At 39.0% G+C, this 23,923-nt stretch overlaps 33 non-coding genes and 15 pseudogenes across 33 annotated transcripts; all 48 read left to right on the top strand.

The window, feature by feature from the left end:
* The first annotated feature begins 1,532 nt into the window (after positions 1-1,532).
* Positions 1,533-1,651, top strand: LOC146032117 (5S ribosomal RNA). Its single transcript, XR_014457561.1, has one exon. It is a non-coding gene; the product is annotated as a 5S ribosomal RNA (ribosomal RNA).
* A 345-nt stretch (positions 1,652-1,996) lies between these two features.
* Positions 1,997-2,105, top strand: LOC146028733 (5S ribosomal RNA; annotated as a pseudogene).
* Positions 2,106-2,450: 345 nt separating this feature from the next.
* On the top strand, positions 2,451-2,569 carry LOC146028437 (5S ribosomal RNA; annotated as a pseudogene).
* A 345-nt stretch (positions 2,570-2,914) lies between these two features.
* On the top strand, positions 2,915-3,033 carry LOC146027546 (5S ribosomal RNA). Its single transcript, XR_014454944.1, has one exon. It is a non-coding gene; the product is annotated as a 5S ribosomal RNA (ribosomal RNA).
* Positions 3,034-3,379: 346 nt separating this feature from the next.
* On the top strand, positions 3,380-3,498 carry LOC146027558 (5S ribosomal RNA). Its single transcript, XR_014454955.1, has one exon. It is a non-coding gene; the product is annotated as a 5S ribosomal RNA (ribosomal RNA).
* Positions 3,499-3,843: 345 nt separating this feature from the next.
* LOC146031053 (5S ribosomal RNA) lies at positions 3,844-3,962 on the top strand. The gene has a single exon (XR_014456531.1). It is a non-coding gene; the product is annotated as a 5S ribosomal RNA (ribosomal RNA).
* A 346-nt stretch (positions 3,963-4,308) lies between these two features.
* Positions 4,309-4,427, top strand: LOC146034990 (5S ribosomal RNA). Its single transcript, XR_014460394.1, has one exon. It is a non-coding gene; the product is annotated as a 5S ribosomal RNA (ribosomal RNA).
* A 343-nt stretch (positions 4,428-4,770) lies between these two features.
* On the top strand, positions 4,771-4,889 carry LOC146031433 (5S ribosomal RNA). Its single transcript, XR_014456900.1, has one exon. It is a non-coding gene; the product is annotated as a 5S ribosomal RNA (ribosomal RNA).
* Positions 4,890-5,234: 345 nt separating this feature from the next.
* On the top strand, positions 5,235-5,353 carry LOC146033908 (5S ribosomal RNA). The gene has a single exon (XR_014459316.1). It is a non-coding gene; the product is annotated as a 5S ribosomal RNA (ribosomal RNA).
* A 345-nt stretch (positions 5,354-5,698) lies between these two features.
* On the top strand, positions 5,699-5,817 carry LOC146027570 (5S ribosomal RNA). The gene has a single exon (XR_014454966.1). It is a non-coding gene; the product is annotated as a 5S ribosomal RNA (ribosomal RNA).
* Positions 5,818-6,159: 342 nt separating this feature from the next.
* LOC146033516 (5S ribosomal RNA) lies at positions 6,160-6,278 on the top strand. The gene has a single exon (XR_014458925.1). It is a non-coding gene; the product is annotated as a 5S ribosomal RNA (ribosomal RNA).
* A 345-nt stretch (positions 6,279-6,623) lies between these two features.
* Positions 6,624-6,732, top strand: LOC146029015 (5S ribosomal RNA; annotated as a pseudogene).
* Positions 6,733-7,075: 343 nt separating this feature from the next.
* Positions 7,076-7,194, top strand: LOC146033621 (5S ribosomal RNA). The gene has a single exon (XR_014459030.1). It is a non-coding gene; the product is annotated as a 5S ribosomal RNA (ribosomal RNA).
* A 345-nt stretch (positions 7,195-7,539) lies between these two features.
* LOC146035161 (5S ribosomal RNA) lies at positions 7,540-7,658 on the top strand. Its single transcript, XR_014460564.1, has one exon. It is a non-coding gene; the product is annotated as a 5S ribosomal RNA (ribosomal RNA).
* A 799-nt stretch (positions 7,659-8,457) lies between these two features.
* On the top strand, positions 8,458-8,576 carry LOC146027582 (5S ribosomal RNA). The gene has a single exon (XR_014454977.1). It is a non-coding gene; the product is annotated as a 5S ribosomal RNA (ribosomal RNA).
* Positions 8,577-8,920: 344 nt separating this feature from the next.
* On the top strand, positions 8,921-9,029 carry LOC146028908 (5S ribosomal RNA; annotated as a pseudogene).
* Positions 9,030-9,370: 341 nt separating this feature from the next.
* LOC146033139 (5S ribosomal RNA) lies at positions 9,371-9,489 on the top strand. Its single transcript, XR_014458550.1, has one exon. It is a non-coding gene; the product is annotated as a 5S ribosomal RNA (ribosomal RNA).
* Positions 9,490-9,834: 345 nt separating this feature from the next.
* LOC146030947 (5S ribosomal RNA) lies at positions 9,835-9,953 on the top strand. Its single transcript, XR_014456427.1, has one exon. It is a non-coding gene; the product is annotated as a 5S ribosomal RNA (ribosomal RNA).
* Positions 9,954-10,299: 346 nt separating this feature from the next.
* Positions 10,300-10,418, top strand: LOC146028044 (5S ribosomal RNA; annotated as a pseudogene).
* Positions 10,419-10,763: 345 nt separating this feature from the next.
* On the top strand, positions 10,764-10,882 carry LOC146027593 (5S ribosomal RNA). The gene has a single exon (XR_014454987.1). It is a non-coding gene; the product is annotated as a 5S ribosomal RNA (ribosomal RNA).
* Positions 10,883-11,227: 345 nt separating this feature from the next.
* LOC146031206 (5S ribosomal RNA) lies at positions 11,228-11,346 on the top strand. The gene has a single exon (XR_014456677.1). It is a non-coding gene; the product is annotated as a 5S ribosomal RNA (ribosomal RNA).
* Positions 11,347-11,691: 345 nt separating this feature from the next.
* LOC146032727 (5S ribosomal RNA) lies at positions 11,692-11,810 on the top strand. The gene has a single exon (XR_014458148.1). It is a non-coding gene; the product is annotated as a 5S ribosomal RNA (ribosomal RNA).
* Positions 11,811-12,155: 345 nt separating this feature from the next.
* Positions 12,156-12,274, top strand: LOC146028137 (5S ribosomal RNA; annotated as a pseudogene).
* Positions 12,275-12,619: 345 nt separating this feature from the next.
* LOC146032728 (5S ribosomal RNA) lies at positions 12,620-12,738 on the top strand. Its single transcript, XR_014458149.1, has one exon. It is a non-coding gene; the product is annotated as a 5S ribosomal RNA (ribosomal RNA).
* Positions 12,739-13,083: 345 nt separating this feature from the next.
* On the top strand, positions 13,084-13,202 carry LOC146028924 (5S ribosomal RNA; annotated as a pseudogene).
* A 347-nt stretch (positions 13,203-13,549) lies between these two features.
* Positions 13,550-13,668, top strand: LOC146031208 (5S ribosomal RNA). Its single transcript, XR_014456678.1, has one exon. It is a non-coding gene; the product is annotated as a 5S ribosomal RNA (ribosomal RNA).
* Positions 13,669-14,012: 344 nt separating this feature from the next.
* On the top strand, positions 14,013-14,131 carry LOC146027914 (5S ribosomal RNA; annotated as a pseudogene).
* Positions 14,132-14,476: 345 nt separating this feature from the next.
* On the top strand, positions 14,477-14,600 carry LOC146029418 (5S ribosomal RNA; annotated as a pseudogene).
* Positions 14,601-14,945: 345 nt separating this feature from the next.
* LOC146030506 (5S ribosomal RNA) lies at positions 14,946-15,064 on the top strand. Its single transcript, XR_014455998.1, has one exon. It is a non-coding gene; the product is annotated as a 5S ribosomal RNA (ribosomal RNA).
* Positions 15,065-15,405: 341 nt separating this feature from the next.
* On the top strand, positions 15,406-15,524 carry LOC146033041 (5S ribosomal RNA). Its single transcript, XR_014458452.1, has one exon. It is a non-coding gene; the product is annotated as a 5S ribosomal RNA (ribosomal RNA).
* Positions 15,525-15,868: 344 nt separating this feature from the next.
* Positions 15,869-15,987, top strand: LOC146027605 (5S ribosomal RNA). The gene has a single exon (XR_014454998.1). It is a non-coding gene; the product is annotated as a 5S ribosomal RNA (ribosomal RNA).
* Positions 15,988-16,331: 344 nt separating this feature from the next.
* LOC146032729 (5S ribosomal RNA) lies at positions 16,332-16,450 on the top strand. The gene has a single exon (XR_014458150.1). It is a non-coding gene; the product is annotated as a 5S ribosomal RNA (ribosomal RNA).
* A 345-nt stretch (positions 16,451-16,795) lies between these two features.
* Positions 16,796-16,914, top strand: LOC146028337 (5S ribosomal RNA; annotated as a pseudogene).
* A 345-nt stretch (positions 16,915-17,259) lies between these two features.
* Positions 17,260-17,378, top strand: LOC146034602 (5S ribosomal RNA). The gene has a single exon (XR_014460006.1). It is a non-coding gene; the product is annotated as a 5S ribosomal RNA (ribosomal RNA).
* Positions 17,379-17,723: 345 nt separating this feature from the next.
* Positions 17,724-17,842, top strand: LOC146032730 (5S ribosomal RNA). The gene has a single exon (XR_014458151.1). It is a non-coding gene; the product is annotated as a 5S ribosomal RNA (ribosomal RNA).
* Positions 17,843-18,187: 345 nt separating this feature from the next.
* LOC146028169 (5S ribosomal RNA) lies at positions 18,188-18,306 on the top strand (annotated as a pseudogene).
* Positions 18,307-18,652: 346 nt separating this feature from the next.
* On the top strand, positions 18,653-18,771 carry LOC146031210 (5S ribosomal RNA). The gene has a single exon (XR_014456680.1). It is a non-coding gene; the product is annotated as a 5S ribosomal RNA (ribosomal RNA).
* A 344-nt stretch (positions 18,772-19,115) lies between these two features.
* Positions 19,116-19,234, top strand: LOC146032815 (5S ribosomal RNA). Its single transcript, XR_014458232.1, has one exon. It is a non-coding gene; the product is annotated as a 5S ribosomal RNA (ribosomal RNA).
* Positions 19,235-19,575: 341 nt separating this feature from the next.
* On the top strand, positions 19,576-19,684 carry LOC146029257 (5S ribosomal RNA; annotated as a pseudogene).
* Positions 19,685-20,030: 346 nt separating this feature from the next.
* Positions 20,031-20,149, top strand: LOC146028440 (5S ribosomal RNA; annotated as a pseudogene).
* A 345-nt stretch (positions 20,150-20,494) lies between these two features.
* Positions 20,495-20,613, top strand: LOC146032244 (5S ribosomal RNA). Its single transcript, XR_014457688.1, has one exon. It is a non-coding gene; the product is annotated as a 5S ribosomal RNA (ribosomal RNA).
* Positions 20,614-20,954: 341 nt separating this feature from the next.
* On the top strand, positions 20,955-21,073 carry LOC146031393 (5S ribosomal RNA). Its single transcript, XR_014456860.1, has one exon. It is a non-coding gene; the product is annotated as a 5S ribosomal RNA (ribosomal RNA).
* A 345-nt stretch (positions 21,074-21,418) lies between these two features.
* LOC146027616 (5S ribosomal RNA) lies at positions 21,419-21,537 on the top strand. The gene has a single exon (XR_014455009.1). It is a non-coding gene; the product is annotated as a 5S ribosomal RNA (ribosomal RNA).
* Positions 21,538-21,881: 344 nt separating this feature from the next.
* LOC146032731 (5S ribosomal RNA) lies at positions 21,882-22,000 on the top strand. Its single transcript, XR_014458152.1, has one exon. It is a non-coding gene; the product is annotated as a 5S ribosomal RNA (ribosomal RNA).
* A 345-nt stretch (positions 22,001-22,345) lies between these two features.
* LOC146028338 (5S ribosomal RNA) lies at positions 22,346-22,464 on the top strand (annotated as a pseudogene).
* A 345-nt stretch (positions 22,465-22,809) lies between these two features.
* On the top strand, positions 22,810-22,928 carry LOC146027534 (5S ribosomal RNA). The gene has a single exon (XR_014454932.1). It is a non-coding gene; the product is annotated as a 5S ribosomal RNA (ribosomal RNA).
* A 345-nt stretch (positions 22,929-23,273) lies between these two features.
* Positions 23,274-23,392, top strand: LOC146032732 (5S ribosomal RNA). Its single transcript, XR_014458153.1, has one exon. It is a non-coding gene; the product is annotated as a 5S ribosomal RNA (ribosomal RNA).
* Positions 23,393-23,737: 345 nt separating this feature from the next.
* LOC146028170 (5S ribosomal RNA) lies at positions 23,738-23,856 on the top strand (annotated as a pseudogene).
* The last annotated feature ends 67 nt before the right edge of the window (positions 23,857-23,923 follow it).

The following is a 23,923-nucleotide window of genomic DNA, read 5'->3' on the forward strand; positions in this document are numbered from 1 at the left end:
TATATGTATCCAGATCAAGCAAATAGGCAACAGAAATTGCCAACAGAAAACATGGTCTAATATATCAATATGAACCTTTAAGAATAGATGTTATATTGGACTTATATCTCATCGATATATATATATATATATATATATATATATATATATATATCACTTTTCTTATCCAAAATGTATTACTCATTAAATGAAAAAAAAAAAAACATTGAATTCACATGATCATTTCCTGTTTCTTCACCTAACGTGGACAACTCCTTATCTCGCATTACATCTCGCTGGGGCCTCCAACTGATAACGCAGAGATTTGTTTGATAAGATTAGATATGATTGATAACCCAAACCTGTATATATTTCCTTTATTTCCTTTAAATATAATGGCAACGCTGAAATGATTGCACACCCACACAACCTTGTTATAAAATGTATGACAATGCTTTACTTGAAAAATAGCTTCATTACAGGTATTTGCAAATACAGACTAACACAAGAAACATAAAATTGATTAGCTAATACTTAAACAGTAATTCTAAATCAAATCAAAATGGACACCTTTCAAGGACAGTGGTCAGCCATGATTAAACCTCCTTCATAATTACCTCCAGCCCCCTGTGCTTCCTTGTTCTTCCTCAACTGCCTTTCCCCTCCTTCTATAACTCTGATATTTAAACCTTAATCACATTAATTAATTAATTACTCATAAGCATTGAGTCTTATTGGAAAGCTCTGCTTTCAATCATGATGTCATAATTAACCCAACACCCAACTTCAGTGGCCTTGGGGGTCTACGCATGTGTGGCCTTGTTCCCATATTATTCAGTTTGTGGAGACTAGCTTTCTGTCCTTGCTCCATTATACTGTCAACATCACATTCTTAAGCTTCTAAAACCAAAAACAATTCTCTATAAGAAATCACTTTTACAGCACTGTTCTAAATGATCAGCCATTTTATAATGTTATTATGCAAGTCATGCCTAACAAAATGGCCGCCGTTTCTGACATATTATAACTGTTTAGCGCAAAGGTAATGCCTCATACGCAGTGAATAGTACATTGTGCAACAAGCTAAAGTCATCTGCAGCAATAATAGCAGCAGTCAGGAAAACAGAATATAATAAAAGCATAGATTTATTGATTCGTTGATTTTCTGTATTATCAAGACCACATGGGAACACCAGGTGCTGTAGGTTTTTTCCCATTACTGGCAAATTGTTTTTATTCTCTAGCTATTTAAATTGGAAACTTTTTCTTTTTATTGCCAATACAGACATTTGGGAGAGGTCAAACAGACACAATAGCCATAACCTAAAGACTTACCACCCTGTTTCGGCCCAATTCTAACTGCTTTTGGCAGCTAAACAGTGTTGAGCCTCTTTAGTAGTTTAATTTGAGACCACCTGCTAATATTATGTCCTGTAGGTCTTTTTACATTACCAACACATGATTTTTTTCAGTAAGCCAATACAGTTAGGAATCTTTTTTATTAGCTTACCTGGTTATAGAAGTAGAAGAGGGCAAAAAAGTGCCTGTATCTCACCTACAGCCATACCACATTGGATACGCCCAATCTCGTCTGATCTTGGAAGCTAAGCAGTGTTGGGCCTGGTTAGTGCTTGGGTGGGAGACCACATGGGAACACCAGGTGCTGTAGGTTTTTTCCCATTACTGGCAAATTGTTTTTATTCTCTAGCTATTTAAATTGGAAACTTTTTCTTTTTATTGCCAATACAGACATTTGGGAGAGGTCAAACAGACACAATAGCCATCACCTAAAGACTTACCACACTGTTCCGGCCCAATTCCAACTGCTTTTGGCAGCTAAACATTGTTGAGCCTCTTTAGTAGTTTAATTTGAGACCACCTGCTAATATTATGTCCTGTAGGTCTTTTTACATTACCAACACATGATTTTTTTCAGTAAGCCAATACAGTTAGGAAACTTTTTTATTAGCTTACCTGGTTATAGAAGTAGTAGAGGGCAAAAAAGTGACTGTATCTCACCTACAGCCATACCACATTGGATACGCCTGATCTTGGAAGCTAAGCAGTGTTGGGCCTGGTTAGTACTTGGGTGGGAGACCACATGGGAACACCAGGTGCTGTAGGTTTTTTCCCATTACTGGCAAATTGTTTTTATTCTCTAGCTATTTAAATTGGAAACTTTTTCTTTTTATTGCCAATACAGACATCTGGGAGAGGTCAAACAGACACAATAGCCATCACCTAAAGACTTTCCACACTGTTTCGGCCCAATTCCAACTGCTTTTGGCAGCTAAACAGTGTGGAGCCTCCTTAGCAGTTTAATTTGAGACCACCTGCTAATATCATGTCCTGTAGGTCTTTTTACTTTACCAACACATGATTTTTTTCTGTAAGCCAATACAGTTAGGAAACTTTTTTATTAGCTTACCTGGTTATAGAAGTAGAAGAGGGCAAAAAAGTGCCTGTATCTCCCATACAGCCATACCACATTGGATACTCCCAATCTTGTCTGATTTTGGAAGCTAAGCAGTGTTGGGCCTGGTTGGTACTTGGGTGGGAGACCACATGGGAACACCAGGTGCTGTAGGTTTTTTCGCATTACTGGCAAATTGCTTTTATTCTCTAGCTATTTGAATTGGAAACTTTTTCTTTTTATTGCAATTACAGACATTTGGGAGAGGTCAAACAGACACAATAGCCATAACCTAAAGACTTACCACACTGTTTCGGCCCAATTCCAACTGCTTTTGGCAGCTAAACAGTGTTGAGCCTCTTTAGTAGTTTAATTTGAGACCACCTGCTAATATCATGTCCTGTAGGTCTTTTTACATTACCAACACATGATTTTTTTCAGTAAGCCAATACAGTTAGGAAACTTTTTTATTAGCTTACCTGGTTATAGAAGTAGAAGAGGGCAAAAAAGTGACTGTATCTCACCTACAGCCATACCACATTGGATACGCCCAATCTCGTCTGATCTTGGAAGCTAAGCAGTGTTGGGCCTGGTTAGTACTTGGGTGGGAGACCACATGGGAACACCAGGTGCTGTAGGTTTTTTCCCATTACTGGCAAATTGTTTTTATTCTCTAGCTATTTAAATTGGAAACTTTTTCTTTTTATTGCCAATACAGACATTTGGGAGAGGTCAAACAGACACAATAGCCATCACCTAAAGACTTACCAGACTGTTTCGGCCCAATTTCAACTGCTTTTGGCAGCTAAATAGTGTTGAGCTTCTTTAGTAGTTTAATTTGAGACCACCTGCTAATATTATGTCCTGTAGGTCTTTTTACATTACCAACACATGGTTTTTTTTCAGTAAGCCAATACTGTTAGGAAACTTTTTTATTAGCTTACCTGGTTATAGAAGTAGAAGAGGGCAAAAAAGTGACTGTATCTCACCTACAGCCATACCACATTGGATACGCCCAATCTCGTCTGATCTTGGAAGCTAAGCAGTGTTGGGCCTGGTTAGTACTTGGGTGGGAGACCACATGGGAACACCAGGTGCTGTAGGTTTTTTCCCATTACTGGCAAATTGTTTTTATTCTATAGCTATTTAAATTGGAAACTTTTTCTTTTTATTGCCAATACAGACATTTGGGAGAGGTCAAACAGACACAATAGCCATCACCTAAAGACTTACCAGACTGTTTCGGCCCAATTCCAACTGCTTTTGACAGCTAAATAGTGTTGAGCCTCTTTATTAGTTTAATTTGAGACCACCTGCTAATATTATGTCCTGTAGGTCTTTTTACATTACCAACACATGATTTTTTTCAGTAAGCCAATACAGTTAGGAAACTTTTTTATTAGCTTACCTTTAGATAGAAGTAGAAGAGGGCAAAAAAGTGACTGTATCTCACCTACAGCCATACCACATTGGATACGCCCAATCTCATCTGATCTTGGAAGCTAAGCAGTGTTGGGCCTGGTTAGTACTTGGGTGGGAGACCACATGGGAACACCAGGTGCTGTAGGTTTTGTTCCCATTACTGGCAAATTGTTTTTATTCTCTAGCTATTTAAATTGGAAACTTTTTCTTTTTATTGCCAATACAGACATTTGAGAGAGGTGAAACAGACACAATAGCCATCACCTAAAGACTTACCACACTGTTTCGGCCCAATTCCAACTGCTTTTGGCAGCTAAACAGTGTTGAGCCTCATTAGTAGTTTAATTTGAGACCACCTGCTAATATTATGTCCTGTAGGTCTTTTTACATTACCAACACATGATTTTTTTCAGTAAGCCAATAATGTTAGGAAACTTTTTTATTAGCTTACCTGGTTATAGAAGTAGAAGAGGGCAAAAAAGTAACTGTATCTCACCTACAGCCATACCACATTGGATACGCCCAATATCGTCTGATCTTGGAAGCTCAGCAGTGTTGGGCCTGGTTAGTACTTGGGTGGGAGACCACATGGGAACACCAGGTGCTGTAGGTTTTTCCCATTACTGGCAAATTGTTTTTATTCTCTAGCTATTTAAATTGGAAACTTTTTCTTTTTATTGGCAATACAGACATTTTGGAGAGGTCAAACAGAAACAATAGCCATCACCTAAAGACTTACCACACTGTTTCGGTCCAATTCCAACTGCTTTTGGCAGCTAAATAGTGTTGAGCCTCTTTAGTAGTTTAATTTGAGACCACCTGCTAATATTATGTCCTGTAGGTCTTTTTACATTACCAACACATGATTTTTTCAGTAAGCCAATACAGTTAGGAAACTTTTTTATTAGCTTACCTGGTTATAGAAGTAGAAGAGGGCAAAAAAGTGACTGTATCTCACCTACAGCCATACCACATTGGATACGCCCAATCTCGTCTGATCTTGGAAGTTAAGCAGTGTTGGGCCTGGTTAGTACTTGGGTGGGGGACCACATGGGAACACCAGGTGCTGTAGGTTTTTTCCCATTACTGGCAAATTGTTTTTATTCTATAGCTATTTAAATTGGAAACTTTTTCTTTTTATTGCCAATACAGACATTTGAGAGAGGTGAAACAGACACAATAGCCATCACCTAAAGACTTACCACACTGTTTTGGCCCAATTCCAACTGCTTTTGGCAGCTAAACAGTGTTGAGCCTCATTAGTAGTTTAATTTGAGACCACCTGCTAATATTATGTCCTGTAGGTCTTTTTACATTACCAACACATGATTTTTTTCAGTAAGCCAATAATGTTAGGAAACTTTTTTATTAGCTTACCTGGTTATAGAAGTAGAAGAGGGCAAAAAAGTGACTCTATCTCACCTACAGCCATACCACATTGGATACGCCCAATCTCGTCTGATCTTGGAAGCTAAGCAGTGTTGGGCCTGGTTAGTACTTGGGTGGGAGACCACATGGGAACAACACGTGCTGTAGGTTTTTTCCCATTACTCTCAAATTGTTTTTATTCTCTAGCTATTTAAATTGGAAACTTTTTCTTTTTATTGCCAATACAGACATTTGGGAGAGGTCAAACAGACACAATAGCCATCACCTAAAGACTTGCCACACTGTTTCGGCCTAATTCCAACTGCTTTTGGCAGCTAAACAGTGTTGAGCCTTTTTAGTAGTTTAATTTGAGACCACCTGCTAATATTATGTCCTGTAGGTCTTTTTACATTACCAACACATGATTTTTTTCAGTAAGCCAATACAGTTAGGAAACTTTTTTATTAGCTTACCTGGTTATAGAAGTAGAAGAGGGCAAAAAAGTGCCTGTATCTCACCTACAGCCATACCACATTGGATACGCCCAATCTCGTCTGATCTTGGAAGCTAAGCAGTGTTGGGCCTGGTTAGTACTTGGGTGGGAGACCACATGGGAACACCAGGTGCTGTAGGTTTTTTCCCATTACTGGCAAATTGTTTTTATTCTCTAGCTATTTAAATTGGAAACTTTTTCTTTTTATTGCCAATACAGACATTTGGTGGTCAAACAGACACAATAGCCATCACCTAAAGACTTACCACACTGTTTCGGCCCAATTCCAACTGCTTTTGGCAGCTAAATAGTGTTGAGCCTCTTTAGTAGTTTAATTTGAGACCACATGCTAATATTACGTCCTGTAGGTCTTTTTACATTACCAACACATGATTTTTTTCAGTAAGCCAATACAGTTAGGAAACTTTTTTATTAGCTTACCTTTAGATAAAAGTAGAAGAGGGCAAAAAAGTGACTGCATCTCACCTACAGCCATACCACATTGGATACGCCCAATCTCGTCTGATCTTGGAAGCTAAGCAGTGTTGGGCCTTGTTAGTACCTGGGTGGGAGACCACATGGGAACGCTAGGTGCTGTAGGTTTTTTCCCATTACTGGCAAATTGTTTTTATTCTCTAGCTATTTAAATTGGAAACTTTTTCTTTTTATTGCCAATATAGACATTTGGGAGATGTCAAACAGACACAATAGCCATCACCTAAAGACTTACCACACTGTTTCGGCCCAATTCCAACTGCTTTTGGCAGCTAAACAGTGTTGAGCCTCTTTAGTAGTTTAATTTGAGACCACATGCTAATATTACGTCCTGTAGGTCTTTTTACATTACCAACACATGATTTTTTTCAGTAAGCCAATACAGTTAGGAAACTTTTTTATTAGCTTACCTAGTTATAGAAGTAGAAGAGGGCAAAAAAGTGCCTGTATCTTACCTACAGCCATACCACGTTGGATACGCCTGATCTTGGAAGCTAAGCAGTGTTGGGCCTGGTTAGTACTTGGGTGGGAGACCACATGGGAACACCAGGTGCTGTAGGTTTTTTCCCATTACTGGCAAATTGTTTTTATTCTCTAGCTATTTAAATTGGAAACTTTTTGTTTTTATTGCCAATACAGACATTTGAGAGAGGTGAAACAGACACAATAGCCATCACCTAAAGACTTACCACTGCTTCGGCCCAATTCCAACTGCTTTTGGCAGCTAAACAGTGTTGAGCCTCATTAGTAGTTTAATTTGAGACCACCTGCTAATATTATGTCCTGTAGGTCTTTTTACATGAGCAACACATGATTTTTTTCAGTAAGCCAATAATGTTAGGAAACTTTTTTATTAGCTTACCTGGTAACAGAAGAAGAAGAGGGCAAAAAAGTGACTGTATCTCACCTACAGCCATACCACATTGGATACGCCCAATCTTGACTGATCTTGGAAGCTAAGCAGTGTTGGGCCTGGTTAGTACTTGGGTGGGAGACCACATGGGAACACCAGGTGCTGTAGGTTTTTTCTTATTACTGGCAAATTGTTTTTATTCTCTAGCTATTTAAATTGGAAACTTTTTCTTTTTATTGCCAATACAGACATTTGGGAGAGGTCAAACAGACACAATAGCCATCACTCAAAGACTTACTACACTGTTTCGGCCCAATTCCAACTGCTTTTGGCAGCTAAATAGTGTTGAGCCTCTTTAGTAGTTTAATTTGAGACCACCTGCTAATATTATGTCCTGTAGGTCTTTTTACATTACCAACACATGATTTTTTTCAGTAAGCCAATACAGTTAGGAAACTTTTTTATTAGCTTACCTTTAGATAGAAGTAGAAGAGGGCAAAAAAGCGCCTGTTTCTCACCTACAGCCATACCACATTGGATACGCCCAATATCGTCTGATCTTGGAAGCTAAGCAGTGTTGGGCCTTGTTAGTACTTGGGTGGGAGACCACATGGGAACACCAGGTGCTGTAGGTTTTTTCCCATTACTGGCAAATTGTTTTTATTCTCTAGCTATTTAAATTGGAAACTTTTTCGTTTTATTGCCAATATAGACATTTGGGAGACGTCAAACAGACACAATAGCCATCACCTAAAGACTTACCACACTGTTTCGGCCCAATTCCAACTGCTTTTGGCAGCTTAACAGTGTTGAGCCTCTTTAGTAGTTTAATTTGAGACCACCTGCTAATATTACGTCTTGTAGGTCTTTTTACATTACCAACACATGATTTTTTTCAGTAAGCCAATACAGTTAGGAAACTTTTTTATTAGCTTACCTGGTTATAGAAGTAGAAGAGGGCAAAGAAGTGCCTGTATCTCACCTACAGCAATACCACGTTGGATACGCCTGATCTTGGAAGCTAAGCAGTGTTGGACCTGGTTAGTACTTGGGTGGGAGACCACATGGGAACACCACTTGCTGTAGGTTTTTTCCCATTACTGGCAAATTATTTTTATTCTCTAGCTATTTAAATTGGAAACTTTTTCTTTTTATTGCCAATACAGACATTTGGGAGAGGTCAAACAGACACAATAGCCATCACCTAAAGACTTACAACACTGTTTCGGCCCAATTCCAACTGCTTTTGGCAGCTAAATAGTGTTGAGCCTCTTTAGTAGTTTAATTTGAGACCACCTGCTAATATTATGTCCTGTAGGTATTTTTACATTACCAACACATGATTTTTTTCAGTAAGCCAATACAGTTAGGAAACTTTTTTATTAGCTTACCTTTAGAGAGAAGTAGAAGAGGGCAAAAAAGTGCCTGTATCTCACCTACAGCCATACCACATTGGATACGCCCAATCTCGTCTGATCTTGGAAGCTAAGCAGTGTTGGGCCTGGTTAGTACTTGGGTGGGAGACCACATGGGAACACCAGGTGCTGTAGGTTTTTTCCCATTACTGGCAAATTGTTTTTATTCTCTAGCTATTTAAATTGGAAACTTTTTCTTTTTATTGCCAATACAGACATTTGGGAGAGGTCAAACAGACACAATAGCCATCACCTAAAGACTTACCACACTGTTTCAGTCCAATTCCAACTGCTTTTGGCAGCTAAATAGTGTTGAGCCTCTTTAGTAGTTTAATTTGAGACCACCTGCTAATATTATGTCCTGTAGGTCTTTTTACATTACCAACACATGATTTTTTCAGTAAGCCAATACAGTTAGGAAACTTTTTTATTAGCTTACCTGGTTATAGAAGTAGAAGAGGGCAAAAAAGTGACTGTATCTCACCTACAGCCATACCACATTGGATACGCCTGATCTTGGAAGCTAAGCAGTGTTGGGCCTGATTAGTACTTGGGTGGGAGACCACATGGGAACACCAGGTGCTGTAGGTTTTTTCCCATTACTGGCAAATTGTTTTTATTCTATAGCTATTTAAATTGGAAACTTTTTCTTTTTATTGCCAATACAGACATTTGGTGGTCAAACAGACACAATAGCCATCACCTAAAGACTTACCACACTGTTTCGGTCCAATTCCAACTGCTTTTGGCAGCTAAATAGTGTTGAGCCTCTTTAGTAGTTTAATTTGAGACCACCTGCTAATATTATGTCCTGTAGGTCTTTTTACATTACCAACACATGATTTTTTCAGTAAGCCAATACAGTTAGGAAACTTTTTTATTAGCTTACCTGGTTATAGAAGTAGAAGAGGGCAAAAAAGTGACTCTATCTCACCTACAGCCATACCACATTGGATACGCCCAATCTCGTCTGATCTTGGAAGATAAGCAGTGTTGGGCCTGGTTAGTACTTGGGTGGGAGACCACATGGGAACACCACGTGCTGTAGGTTTTTTCCCATTACTGGCAAATTATTTTTATTCTCTAGCTATTTAAATTGGAAACTTTTTCTTTTTATTGCCAATACAGACATTTGGGAGAGGTCAAACAGACACAATAGCCATCACCTAAAGACTTACAACACTGTTTCGGCCCAATTCCAACTGCTTTTGGCAGCTAAATAGTGTTGAGCCTCTTTAGTAGTTTAATTTGAGACCACCTGCTAATATTATGTCCTGTAGGTATTTTTACATTACCAACACATGATTTTTTTCAGTAAGCCAATACAGTTAGGAAACTTTTTTATTAGCTTACCTTTAGATAGAAGTAGAAGAGGGCAAAAAAGTGCCTGTATTTCACCTACAGCCATACCACATTGGATACGCCCAATCTCGTCTGATCTTGGAAGCTAAGCAGTGTTGGGCCTGGTTAGTACTTGGGTGGGAAACCACATGGGAACACCAGGTGCTGTAGGTTTTTTTCCCATTACTGGCAAATTGTTTTTATTCTCTAGCTATTTAAATTGGAAACTTTTTCTTTTTATTGCCAATACAGACATCTGGGAGAGGTCAAACAGACACAATAGCCATCACCTAAAGACTTACCACACTGTTTCGGCCTAATTCCAACTGCTTTTGGCAGCTTAACAGTGTTGAGCCTCTTTAGTAGTTTAATTTGAGACCACCTGCTAATATTATGTCCTGTAGGTCTTTTTACATTACCAACACATGATTTTTTTCAGTAAGCCAATACAGTTAGGAAACTTTTTTATTAGCTTACCTGGTTATAGAAGTAGAAGAGGGCAAAAAAGTGCCTGTATATCACCTACAGCCATACCACATTGGATACGCCCAATCTCGTCTGATCTTGGAAGCAAAGCATTATTGGGCCTGGTCAGTACTTGGGTGGGAGACCACATGGGAACACCACGTGCTGTAGGTTTTTTCCCATTACTGGCAAATTGTTTTTATTCTCTAGCTATTTAAATTGGAAACTTTTTCTTTTTATTGCCAATATAGACATTTGGGAGAGGTGAAACTGACACAATAGCCATCACCTAAAGACTTACCACACTGTTTCGGCCCAATTCCAACTGCTTTTGGCAGCTAAACAGTGTTGATCCTCTTTAGTAGTTTAATTTGAGACCACCTGCTAATATTATGTCCTGTAGGTCTTTTTACATTACCAACACATGATTTTTTTCAGTAAGCCAATAATGTTAGGAAACTTTTTTATTAGCTTACCTGGTTATAGAAGTAGAAGAGGGCAAAAAAGTGACTGTCTCTCACCTACAGCCATACCACATTGGATACGCCCAATCTCGTCTGATCTTGGAAGCTAAGCAGTGTTGGGCCTGGTTAGTACTTGGGTGGGAGACCACATGGGAACACCAGGTGCTGTAGGTTTTTTCCCATTACTGGCAAATTGTTTTTATTCTATAGCTATTTAAATTGGAAACTTTTTCTTTTTATTGCCAATACAGACATTTGAGAGAGGTGAAACAGACACAATAGCCATCACCTAAAGACTTACCACACTGTTTTGGCCCAATTCCAACTGCTTTTGGCAGCTAAACAGTGTTGAGCCTCATTAGTAGTTTAATTTGAGACCACCTGCTAATATTATGTCCTGTAGGTCTTTTTACATTACCAACACATGATTTTTTTCAGTAAGCCAATAATGTTAGGAAACTTTTTTATTAGCTTACCTGTTTATAGAAGTAGAAGAGGGCAAAAAAGTGCCTGTATCTCACCTACAGCCATACTACATTGGATACGCCCAATCTCGTCTGATCTTGGAAGCTAAGCAGTGTTGGGCCTGGTTAGTACTTGGGTGGGAGACCACATGGGAACACCAGGTGCTGTAGGTTTTTTCCCATTACTGGCAAATTGTTTTTATTCTCTAGCTATTTAAATTGGAAACTTTTTCTTTTTATTGCCAATACAGACATTTGGGAGAGGTCAAACAGACACAATAGCCATCACCTAAAGACTTACCACACTGTTTCGGTCCAATTCCAACTGCTTTTGGCAGCTAAATAGTGTTGAGCCTCTTTAGTAGTTTAATTTGAGACCACCTGCTAATATTATGTCCTGTAGGTCTTTTTACATTACCAACACATTATTTTTTTCAGTAAGCCAATACAGTTAGGAAACTTTTTTATTAGCTTACCTGGTTATAGAAGTAGAAGAGGGCAAAAAAGTGCCTGTATATCACCTACAGCCATACCACATTGGATACGCCCAATCTCGTCTGATCTTGGAAGCTAAGCAGTGTTGGGCCTGGTTAGTACTTGGGTGGGAGACCACATGGGAACACCACGTGCTGTAGGTTTTTTCCCATTACTGGCAAATTGGTTTTATTCTCTAGCTATTTAAATTGGAAACTTTTTCTTTTTATTGCCAATACAGACATCTGGGAGAGGTCAAACAGACACAATAGCCATCACCTAAAGACTTACCACACTGTTTCGGCCTAATTCCAACTGCATTTGGCAGCTAAACAGTGTTGAGCCTCTTTAGTAGTTTAATTTGAGACCACCTGCTAATATTATGTCCTGTAGGTCTTTTTACATTACCAACACATGATTTTTTTCAGTAAGCCAATACAGTTAGGAAACTTTTTTATTAGCTTACCTGTTTATAGAAGTAGAAGAGGGCAAAAAAGTGACTCTGTCTCACCTACAGCCATACTACATTGGATACGCCCAATCTCGTCTTATCTTGGAAGCTAAGCAGTGTTGGGCCTGGTTAGTACTTGGGTGGGAGACCACATGGGAACACCACGTGCTGTAGGTTTTTTCCCATTACTGGCAAATTGTTTTTATTCTCTAGCTATTTAAATTGGAAACTTTTTCTTTTTATTGCCAATACAGACATTTGGGAGAGGTCAAACAGACACAATAGCCATCACCTAAAGACTTACCACACTGTTTCGGTCCAATTCCAACTGCTTTTGGCAGCTAAATAGTGTTGAGCCTCTTTAGTAGTTTAATTTGAGACCACCTGCTAATATTATGTCCTGTAGGTCTTTTTACATTACCAACACATTATTTTTTTCAGTAAGCCAATACAGTTAGGAAACTTTTTTATTAGCTTACCTGGTTATAGAAGTAGAAGAGGGCAAAAAAGTGCCTGTATATCACCTACAGCCATACCACATTGGATACGCCCAATCTCGTCTGATCTTGGAAGCTAAGCAGTGTTGGGCCTGGTTAGTACTTGGGTGGGAGACCACATGGGAACACCACGTGCTGTAGGTTTTTTCCCATTACTGGCAAATTGGTTTTATTCTCTAGCTATTTAAATTGGAAACTTTTTCTTTTTATTGCCAATACAGACATCTGGGAGAGGTCAAACAGACACAATAGCCATCACCTAAAGACTTACCACACTGTTTCGGCCTAATTCCAACTGCATTTGGCAGCTAAACAGTGTTGAGCCTCTTTAGTAGTTTAATTTGAGACCACCTGCTAATATTATGTCCTGTAGGTCTTTTTACATTACCAACACATGATTTTTTTCAGTAAGCCAATACAGTTAGGAAACTTTTTTATTAGCTTACCTGGTTATAGAAGTAGAAGAGGGCAAAAAAGTGCCTGTATCTCACCTACAGCCATACCACATTGGATATGCCCAATCTCGTCTGATCTTGGAAGCTATGCAGTGTTGTTCCTGCTTAGTACTTGGGTGGGAGACCACATGGGAACACCAGGTGCTGTAGGTTTTTTTTCCCATTACTGGCAAATTGTTTTTATTCTCTAGCTATTTAAATTGGAAACTTTTTATTTTTATTGCCAATACAGACATTTGAGAGAGGTGAAACAGACACAATAGCCATCACCTAAAGACTTACCGCACTGTTTCGGCCCAATTCCAACTGCTTTTGGCAGCTAAACAGTGTTGAGCCTCATTAGTAGTTTAATTTGAGACCACCTGCTAATATTATGTCCTGTAGGTCTTTTTACATTAGCAACACATGATTTTTTTCAGTAAGCCAATAATGTTAGGAAACTTTTTTATTAGCTTACCTGGTTGTAGAAGTAGAAGAGGGCAAAAAAGTGCCTGTATCTCACCTACAGCCATACTACATTGGATACGCCCAATCTCGTCTGATCTTGGAAGCTAAGCAGTGTTGGGCCTGGTTAGTACTTGGGTGGGAGACCACATGGGAACACCAGGTGCTGTAGGTTTTTTCCCATTACTGGCAAATTGTTTTTATTCTCTAGCTATTTAAATTGGAAACTTTTTCTTTTTATTGCCAATACAGACATTTGGGAGAGGTCAAACAGACACAATAGCCATCACCTAAAGACTTACCACACTGTTTCGGTCCAATTCCAACTGCTTTTGGCAGCTAAATAGTGTTGAGCCTCTTTAGTAGTTTAATTTGAGACCACCTGCTAATATTATGTCCTGTAGGTCTTTTTACATTACCAACACATGATTTTTTCAGTAAGCCAATACAGTTAGGAAACTTTTTTATTAGCTTACCTGGTTATAGAAGTAGAAGAGGGCAAAAAAGTGACTGTATCTCACCTACAGCCATACCACATTGGATACGCCCAATATCGTCTGATCTTGGAAGCTAAGCAGTGTTGGGCCTTGTTAGTACTTGGGTGGGAGACCACATGGGAACACTAGGTGCTGTAGATTTTTTCCCATTACTGGCAAATTGTTTTTATTCTCTAGCTATTTAAATTGGAAACTTTTTCGTTTTATTGCCAATATAGACATTTGGGAGAGGTCAAACAGACACAATAGCCATCACCTAAAGACTTACCACACTGTTTCGGCCCAATTCCAACTGCTTTTGGCAGCTAAACAGTGTTGAGCCTCTTTAGTAGTTTAATTTGAGACCACCTGCTAATATTACGTCCTGTAGGTCTTTTTACATTACCAACACATGATTTTTTTCAGTAAGCCAATACAGTTAGGAATTTTTTTTATTAGCTTACCTGGTTATAGAAGTAGAAGAGGGCAAAAAAGTGCCTGTATCTCACCTACAGCCATACCACATTGGATACGCCCAATCTCGTCTGATCTTGGAAGCTACTGTAAGCAGTGTTGGGCCTGGTTAGTACTTGGGTGGGAGACCACATGGGAACACCACTTGCTGTAGGTTTTTTCCCATTACTTGCAAATTATTTTTATTCTCTAGCTATTTAAATTGGAAACTTTTTCTTTTTATTGCCAATACAGACATTTGGGAGAGGTCAAACAGACACAATAGCCATCACCTAAAGACTTACAACACTGTTTCGGCCCAATTCCAACTGCTTTTGGCAGCTAAATAGTGTTGAGCCTCTTTAGTAGTTTAATTTGAGACCACCTGCTAATATTATGTCCTGTAGGTCTTTTTACATGAGCAACACATGATTTTTGTCAGTAAGCCAATAATGTTAGGAAACTTTTTTATTAGCTTACCTGGTTATAGAAGTAGAAGAGGGCAAAAAAGTGCCTGTATCTCACCTACAGCCATACCACATTGGATACGCCCAATCTCGTCTGATCTTGGAAGCTAAGCAGTGTTGGGCCTGATTAGTACTTGGGTGGGAGACCACGTGGGAACACCAGGTGCTGTAGGTTTTTTCCCATTACTGGCAAATTGTTTTTATTCTATAGCTATTTAAATTGGAAACTTTTTCTTTTCATTGCCAATACAGACATTTGGTGGTCAAACAGACACAATAGCCATCACCTAAAGACTTACCACACTGTTTCGGTCCAATTCCAACTGCTTTTGGCAGCTACATAGTGTTGAGCCTCTTTAGTAGTTTAATTTGAGACCACCTGCTAATATTATGTCCTGTAGGTCTTTTTACATTACCAACACATGATTTTTTCAATAAGCCAATACAGTTAGGAAACTTTTTTATTAGCTTACCTGGTTATAGAAGTAGAAGAGGGCAAAAAAGTGACTCTATCTCAACTACAGCCATACCACATTGAATACACCCAATCTCGTCTGATCTTGGAAGCTAAGCAGTGTTGGGCCTGGTTAGTACTTGGGTGGGAGACCACATGGGAACACCATGTGCTGTAGGTTTTTTCCCATTACTGGCAAATTATTTTTATTCTCTAGCTATTTAAATTGGAAACTTTTTCTTTTTATTGCCAATACAGACATTTGGGAGAGGTCAAACAGACACAATAGCCATCACCTAAAGACTTACAACACTGTTTCGGCCCAATTCCAACTGCTTTTGGCAGCTAAATAGTGTTGAGCCTCTTTAGTAGTTTAATTTGAGACCACCTGCTAATATTATGTCCTGTAGGTCTTTTTATATTACCAACACATGATTTTTTCAGTAAGCCAATAATGTTACGAAACTTTTTTATTAGCTTACCTGGTTATAGAAGTAGAAGAGGGCAAAAAAGTAACTGTATCTCACCTACAGCCATACCACATTGGATACGCCCAATCTCGTCTGATCTTGGAAGCTAAGCAGTGTTGGGCCTGGTTAGTACTTGGGTGGGAGACCACATGGGAACACCAGGTGCTGTAGGTTTTTTCCCATTACTGGCAAATTGTTTTTATTCTCTAGCTATTTAAATTGGAAACTTTTTCTTTTTATTGCCAATACAGACATTTGGGAGAGGTCAAACAGACACAATAGCCATCACCTAAAGACTTACCACACTGTTTCGGTCAAATTCCAACTGCTTTTGGCAGCTAAATAGTGTTGAGCCTCTTTAGTAGTTTAATTTGAGACCACCTGCTAATATTATGTCCTGTAGGTCTTTTTACATTACCAACACATGATTTTTTCAGTAAGCCAATACAGTTAGGAAACTTTTTTATTAGCTTACCTGGTTATAGAAGTAGAAGAGGGCAAAAAAGTGACTGTCTCTCACCTACAGCCATACCACATTGGATACGCCCAATCTCGTCTGATCTTGGAAGCTAAGCAGTGTTGGGCCTGGTTAGTACTTGGGTGGGAGACCACATGGGAACACCACGTGCTGTAGGTTTTTTCCCATTACTGGCAAATTGTTTTTATTCTCTAGCTATTTAAATTGGAAACTTTTTCTTTTTATTGCCAATACAGACATTTGGGAGAGGTCAAACAGACACAATAGCCATCACCTAAAGACTTACCACACTGTTTCGGCCCAATTCCAACTGCTTTTGGCAGCTAAATAGTGTTGAGCCTCTTTAGTAGTTTAATTTGAGACCACCTGCTAATATTATGTCCTGTAGGTCTTTTTACATTACCAACACATGATTTTTTTCAGTAAGCCAATACAGTTTGGAAACTTTTTTATTAGCTTACCTTTAGATAGAAGTAGAAGAGGGCAAAAGAGTGACTGCATCTCACCTACAGCCATACCACATTGGATACGCCCAATCTTGTCTGATCTTGGAAGCTAAGCATTATTGGGCCTGGTCAGTACTTGGGTGGGAGACCACATGGGAACACCACGTGCTGTAGGTTTTTTCCCATTACTGGCAAATTGTTTTTATTCTCTAGCTATTTAAATTGGAAACTTTTTCTTTTTATTGCCAATATAGACATTTGGGAGAGGTGAAACTGACACAATAGCCATCACCTAAAGACTTACCACACTGTTTCGGCCCAATTCCAACTGCTTTTGGCAGCTAAACAGTGTTGAGCCTCATTAGTAGTTTAATTTGAGACCACCTGCTAATATTATGTCCTGTAGGTCTTTTTACATTACCAACACATAATTTTTTTCAGTAAGCCAATAATGTTAGGAAACTTTTTTATTAGCTTACCTGGTTATAGAAGTAGAAGAGGGCAAAAAAGTGACTGTATCTCACCTACAGCCATACCACATTGGATACGCCCAATCTCGTCTGATCTAGGAAGCTAAGCAGTGTTGGGCCTGGTTAGTACTTGGGTGGGAGACCACATGGGAACACCACGTGCTGTAGGTTTTTTCCCATTACTGGCAAATTGTTTTTATTCTCTAGCTATTTAAATTGGAAACTTTTTCTTTTTATTGCCAATACAGACATTTGGGAGAGGTCAAACAGACACAATAGCCATCACCTAAAGACTTACCACACTGTTTCGGCCTAATTCCAACTGCTTTTGGCAGCTAAACAGTGTTGAGCCTCTTTAATAGTTTAATTTGAGACCACCTGCTAATATTATGTCCTGTAGGTCTTTTTACATTACCAACACATAATTTTTTTCAGTAAGCCAATACAGTTAGGAAACTTTTTTATTAGCTTACCTGGTTATAGAAGTAGAAGAGGGCAAAAAAGTGCCTGTATATCACCTACAGCCATACCACATTGGATACGCCCAATCTCGTCTGATCTTGGAAGCTAAGCAGTGTTGGGCCTGGTTAGTACTTGGGTGGGAGACCACATGGGAACACCACGTGCTGTAGGTTTTTTCCCATTACTGGCAAATTGGTTTTATTCTCTAGCTATTTAAATTGGAAACTTTTTCTTTTTATTGCCAATACAGACATCTGGGAGAGGTCAAACAGACACAATAGCCATCACCTAAAGACTTACCACACTGTTTCGGCCTAATTCCAACTGCTTTTGGCAGCTAAACAGTGTTAAGCCTCTTTAGTAGTTTAATTTGAGACCACCTGCTAATATTATGTCCTGTAGGTCTTTTTACATTACCAACACATGATTTTTTTCAGTAAGCCAATACAGTTAGGAAACTTTTTTATTAGCTTACCTGGTTATAGAAGTAGAAGAGGGCAAAAAAGTGCCTGTATCTCACCTACAGCCATACCACATTGGATATGCCCAATCTTGTCTGATCTTGGAAGCTAAGCAGTGTTGTTCCTGGTTAGTACTTGGGTGGGAGACCACATGGGAACACCAGGTGCTGTAGGTTTTTTTCCCATTACTGGCAAATTGTTTTTATTCTCTAGCTATTTAAATTGGAAACTTTTTCTTTTTATTGCCAATACAGACATTTGAGAGAGGTGAAACAGACACAATAGCCATCACCTAAAGACTTACCACACTGTTTCGGCCCAATTCCAACTGCTTTTGGCAGCTAAACAGTGTTGAGCCTCATTAGTAGTTTAATTTGAGACCACCTGCTAATATTATGTCCTGTAGGTCTTTTTACATTAGCAACACATGATTTTTTTCAGTAAGCCAATAATGTTAGGAAACTTTTTTATTAGCTTACCTGGTTATAGAAGTAGAAGAGGGCAAAAAAGTGCCTGTATCTCACCTACAGCCATACTACATTGGATACGCCCAATCTCGTCTGATCTTGGAAGCTAAGCAGTGTTGGGCCTGGTTAGTACTTGGGTGGGAGACCACATGGGAACACCAGGTGCTGTAGGTTTTTTCCCATTACTGGCAAATTGTTTTTATTCTCTAGCTATTTAAATTGGAAACTTTTTCTTTTTATTGCCAATACAGACATTTGGGAGAGGTCAAACAGACACAATAGCCATCACCTAAAGACTTACCACACTGTTTCGGTCCAATTCCAACTGCTTTTGGCAGCTAAATAGTGTTGAGCCTCTTTAGTAGTTTAATTTGAAACCACCTGCTAATATTATGTCCTGTAGGTCTTTTTACATTACCAACACATGATTTTTTCAGTAAGCCAATACAGTTAGGAAACTTTTTTATTAGCTTACCTGGTTATAGAAGTAGAAGAGGGCAAAAAAGTGCCTGTATCTCACCTACAGCCATACCACATTGGATACGCCCAATCTCGTCTGATCTTGGAAGCTAAGCAGTTTTGGGCCTGGTTAGTACTTCGGTGGGAGACCACATGGGAACACCAGGTGCTGTAGGTTTTTTCCCATTACTGGCAAATTGTTTTTATTCTATAGCTATTTAAATTGGAAACTTTTTCTTTTTATTGCCAATACAGACATTTGGTGGTCAAACAGACACAATAGCCATCACCTAAAGACTTACCACACGGTTTCGCCCAATTCCAACTGCTTTTGGCAGCTAAACAGTGTTGAGCCTCTTTAGTAGTTTAATTTGAGACCACCTGCTAATATTACGTCCTGTAGGTCTTTTTACATTACCAACACATGATTTTTTTCAGTAAGCCAATACAGTTAGGAAACTTTTTTATTAGCTTACCTGGTTATAGAAGTAGAAGAGGGCAAAAAAGTGCCTGTATCTCACCTACAGCCATACCACGTTGGATACGCCTGATCTTGGAAGCTAAGCAGTGTTGGGCCTGGTTAGTACTTGGGTGGGAGACCACATGGGAACACTAGGTGCTGTAGGTTTTTTTCCCATTACTGGCAAATTGTTTTTATTCTCTAGCTATTTAAATTGGAAACTTTTTCGTTTTATTGCCAATATAGACATTTGGGAGAGGTCAAACAGACACAATAGCCATCACCTAAAGACTTACCACACTGTTTCGGCCCAATTCCAGCTGCTTTTGGCAGCTAAACAGTGTTGAGCCTCTATAGTAGTTTAATTTGAGACCACCTGCTAATATTACGTCCTGTAGGTCTTTTTACATTACGAACACATGATTTTTTTCAGTAAGCCAATAATGTTAGGAAACTTTTTTATTAGCTTACCTGGTTATAGAAGTAGAAGAGGGCAAAAAAGTGACTCTATCTCACCTACAGTCATACCACATTGGATATGCCCAATCTCCTCTGATCTTAGAAGCTAAGCAGTGTTGGGCCTGGTTAGTACTTGAGTGGGAGACCACATGGGAACACCACGTGCTGTAGGTTTTTTCCCATTACTGGCAAATTGTTTTTATTCTCTAGCTATTTAAATTGGAAACTTTTTCTTTTTATTGCCAATACAGACATCTGGGAGAGGTCAAACAGACACAATAGCCATCACCTAAAGACTTACCACACTGTTTCGGCCTAATTCCAACTGCTTTTGGCAGCTAAACAGTGTTAAGCCTCTTTAGTAGTTTAATTTGAGACCACCTGCTAATATTATGTCCTGTAGGTCTTTTTACATGAGCAACACATGATTTTTTTCAGTAAGCCAATAATGTTAGGAAACTTTTTTATTAGCTTACCTGGTTATAGAAGTAGAAGAGGGCAAAAAAGTGCCTGTATCTCACCTGCAGCCATACCACATTGGATATGCCCAATCTCGTCTGATCTTGGAAGCTAAGCAGTGTTGGGCCTGATTAGTACTTGGGTGGGAGACCACATGGGAACACCAGGTGCTGTAGGTTTTTTCCCATTACTGGCAAATTGTTTTTATTCTATAGCTATTTAAATTGGAAACTTTTTCTTTTCATTGCCAATACAGACATTTGGTGGTCAAACAGACACAATAGCCATCACCTAAAGACTTACCACACTGTTTCGGTCCAATTCCAACTGCTTTTGGCAGCTACATAGTGTTGAGCCTCTTTAGTAGTTTAATTTGAGACCACCTGCTAATATTATGTCCTGTAGGTCTTTTTACATTACCAACACATGATTTTTTCAATAAGCCAATACAGTTAGGAAACTTTTTTATTAGCTTACCTGGTTATAGAAGTAGAAGAGGGCAAAAAAGTGACTCTATCTCAACTACAGCCATACCACATTGGATACGCCCAATCTCGTCTGATCTTGGAAGCTAAGCAGTGTTGGGCCTGGTTAGTACTTGGGTGGGAGACCACATGGGAACACCAGGTGCTGTAGGTTTTTTTCCCATTACTGGCAAATTGTTTTTATTCTCTAGCTATTTAAATTGGAAACTTTTTCTTTTTATTGCCAATACAGACATTTGGGAGAGGTCAAACAGACACAATAGCCATCACCTAAAGACTTACAACACTGTTTCGGCCCAATTCCAACTGCTTTTGGCAGCTAAATAGTGTTGAGCCTCTTTAGTAGTTTAATTTGAGACCACCTGCTAATATTATGTCCTGTAGGTCTTTTTACATTACCAACACATGATTTTTTCAGTAAGCCAATAATGTTACGAAACTTTTTTATTAGCTTACCTGGTTATAGAAGTAGAAGAGGGCAAAAAAGTAACTGTATCTCACCTACAGCCATACCACATTGGATACGCCCAATCTCGTCTGATCTTGGAAGCTAAGCAGTGTTGGGCCTGGTTAGTACTTGGGTGGGAGACCACATGGGAACACCAGGTGCTGTAGGTTTTTTCCCATTACTGGCAAATTGTTTTTATTCTCTAGCTATTTAAATTGGAAACTTTTTCTTTTTATTGCCAATACAGACATTTGGGAGAGGTCAAACAGACACAATAGCCATCACCTAAAGACTTACCACACTGTTTCGGTCAAATTCCAACTGCTTTTGGCAGCTAAATAGTGTTGAGCCTCTTTAGTAGTTTAATTTGAGACCACCTGCTAATATTATGTCCTGTAGGTCTTTTTACATTACCAACACATGATTTTTTCAGTAAGCCAATACAGTTAGGAAACTTTTTTATTAGCTTACCTGGTTATAGAAGTAGAAGAGGGCAAAAAAGTGACTGTCTCTCACCTACAGCCATACCACATTGGATACGCCCAATCTCGTCTGATCTTGGAAGCTAAGCAGTGTTGGGCCTGGTTAGTACTTGGGTGGGAGACCACATGGGAACACCACGTGCTGTAGGTTTTTTCCCATTACTGGCAAATTGTTTTTATTCTCTAGCTATTTAAATTGGAAACTTTTTCTTTTTATTGCCAATACAGACATTTGGGAGAGGTGAAACTGACACAATAGCCATCACCTAAAGACTTACCACACTGTTTCGGCCCAATTCCAACTGCTTTTGGCAGCTAAACAGTGTTGAGCCTCATTAGTAGTTTAATTTGAGACCACCTGCTAATATTATGTCCTGTAGGTCTTTTTACATTACCAACACATAATTTTTTTCAGTAAGCCAATACAGTTTGGAAACTTTTTTATTAGCTTACCTTTAGATAGAAGTAGAAGAGGGCAAAAGAGTGACTGCATCTCACCTACAGCCATACCACATTGGATACGCCCAATCTTGTCTGATCTTGGAAGCTAAGCATTATTGGGCCTGGTCAGTACTTGGGTGGGAGACCACATGGGAACACCACGTGCTGTAGGTTTTTTCCCATTACTGGCAAATTGTTTTTATTCTCTAGCTATTTAAATTGGAAACTTTTTCTTTTTATTGCCAATATAGACATTTGGGAGAGGTGAAACTGACACAATAGCCATCACCTAAAGACTTACCACACTGTTTCGGCCCAATTCCAACTGCTTTTGGCAGCTAAACAGTGTTGAGCCTCATTAGTAGTTTAATTTGAGACCACCTGCTAATATTATGTCCTGTAGGTCTTTTTACATTACCAACACATAATTTTTTTCAGTAAGCCAATAATGTTAGGAAACTTTTTTATTAGCTTACCTGGTTATAGAAGTAGAAGAGGGCAAAAAAGTGACTGTATCTCACCTACAGCCATACCACATTGGATACGCCTAATCTCGTCTGATCTAGGAAGCTAAGCAGTGTTGGGCCTGGTTAGTACTTGGGTGGGAGACCACATGGGAACACCACGTGCTGTAGGTTTTTTCCCATTACTGGCAAATTGTTTTTATTCTCTAGCTATTTAAATTGGAAACTTTTTCTTTTTATTGCCAATACAGACATTTGGGAGAGGTCAAACAGACACAATAGCCATCACCTAAAGACTTACCACACTGTTTCGGCCTAATTCCAACTGCTTTTGGCAGCTAAACAGTGTTGAGCCTCTTTAATAGTTTAATTTGAGACCACCTGCTAATATTATGTCCTGTAGGTCTTTTTACATTACCAACACATTATTTTTTTCAGTAAGCCAATACAGTTAGGAAACTTTTTTATTAGCTTACCTGGTTATAGAAGTAGAAGAGGGCAAAAAAGTGCCTGTATATCACCTACAGCCATACCACATTGGATACGCCCAATCTCGTCTGATCTTGGAAGCTAAGCAGTGTTGGGCCTGGTTAGTACTTGGGTGGGAGACCACATGGGAACACCACGTGCTGTAGGTTTTTTCCCATTACTGGCAAATTGGTTTTATTCTCTAGCTATTTAAATTGGAAACTTTTTCTTTTTATTGCCAATACAGACATCTGGGAGAGGTCAAACAGACACAATAGCCATCACCTAAAGACTTACCACACTGTTTCGGCCTAATTCCAACTGCTTTTGGCAGCTAAACAGTGTTAAGCCTCTTTAGTAGTTTAATTTGAGACCACCTGCTAATATTATGTCCTGTAGGTCTTTTTACATTACCAACACATGATTTTTTTCAGTAAGCCAATACAGTTAGGAAACTTTTTTATTAGCTTACCTGGTTATAGAAGTAGAAGAGGGCAAAAAAGTGCCTGTATCTCACCTACAGCCATACCACATTGGATATGCCCAATCTTGTCTGATCTTGGAAGCTAAGCAGTGTTGTTCCTGGTTAGTACTTGGGTGGGAGACCACATGGGAACACCAGGTGCTGTAGGTTTTTTTCCCATTACTGGCAAATTGTTTTTATTCTCTAGCTATTTAAATTGGAAACTTTTTCTTTTTAT

The sequence above is a fragment of the Crinia signifera genome, chromosome 8 (genome assembly GCF_055691185.1).
Source record: "Crinia signifera chromosome 8, ASM5569118v1, whole genome shotgun sequence".
In the NCBI taxonomy this organism is placed as follows: Eukaryota; Metazoa; Chordata; class Amphibia; order Anura; family Myobatrachidae; genus Crinia; species Crinia signifera.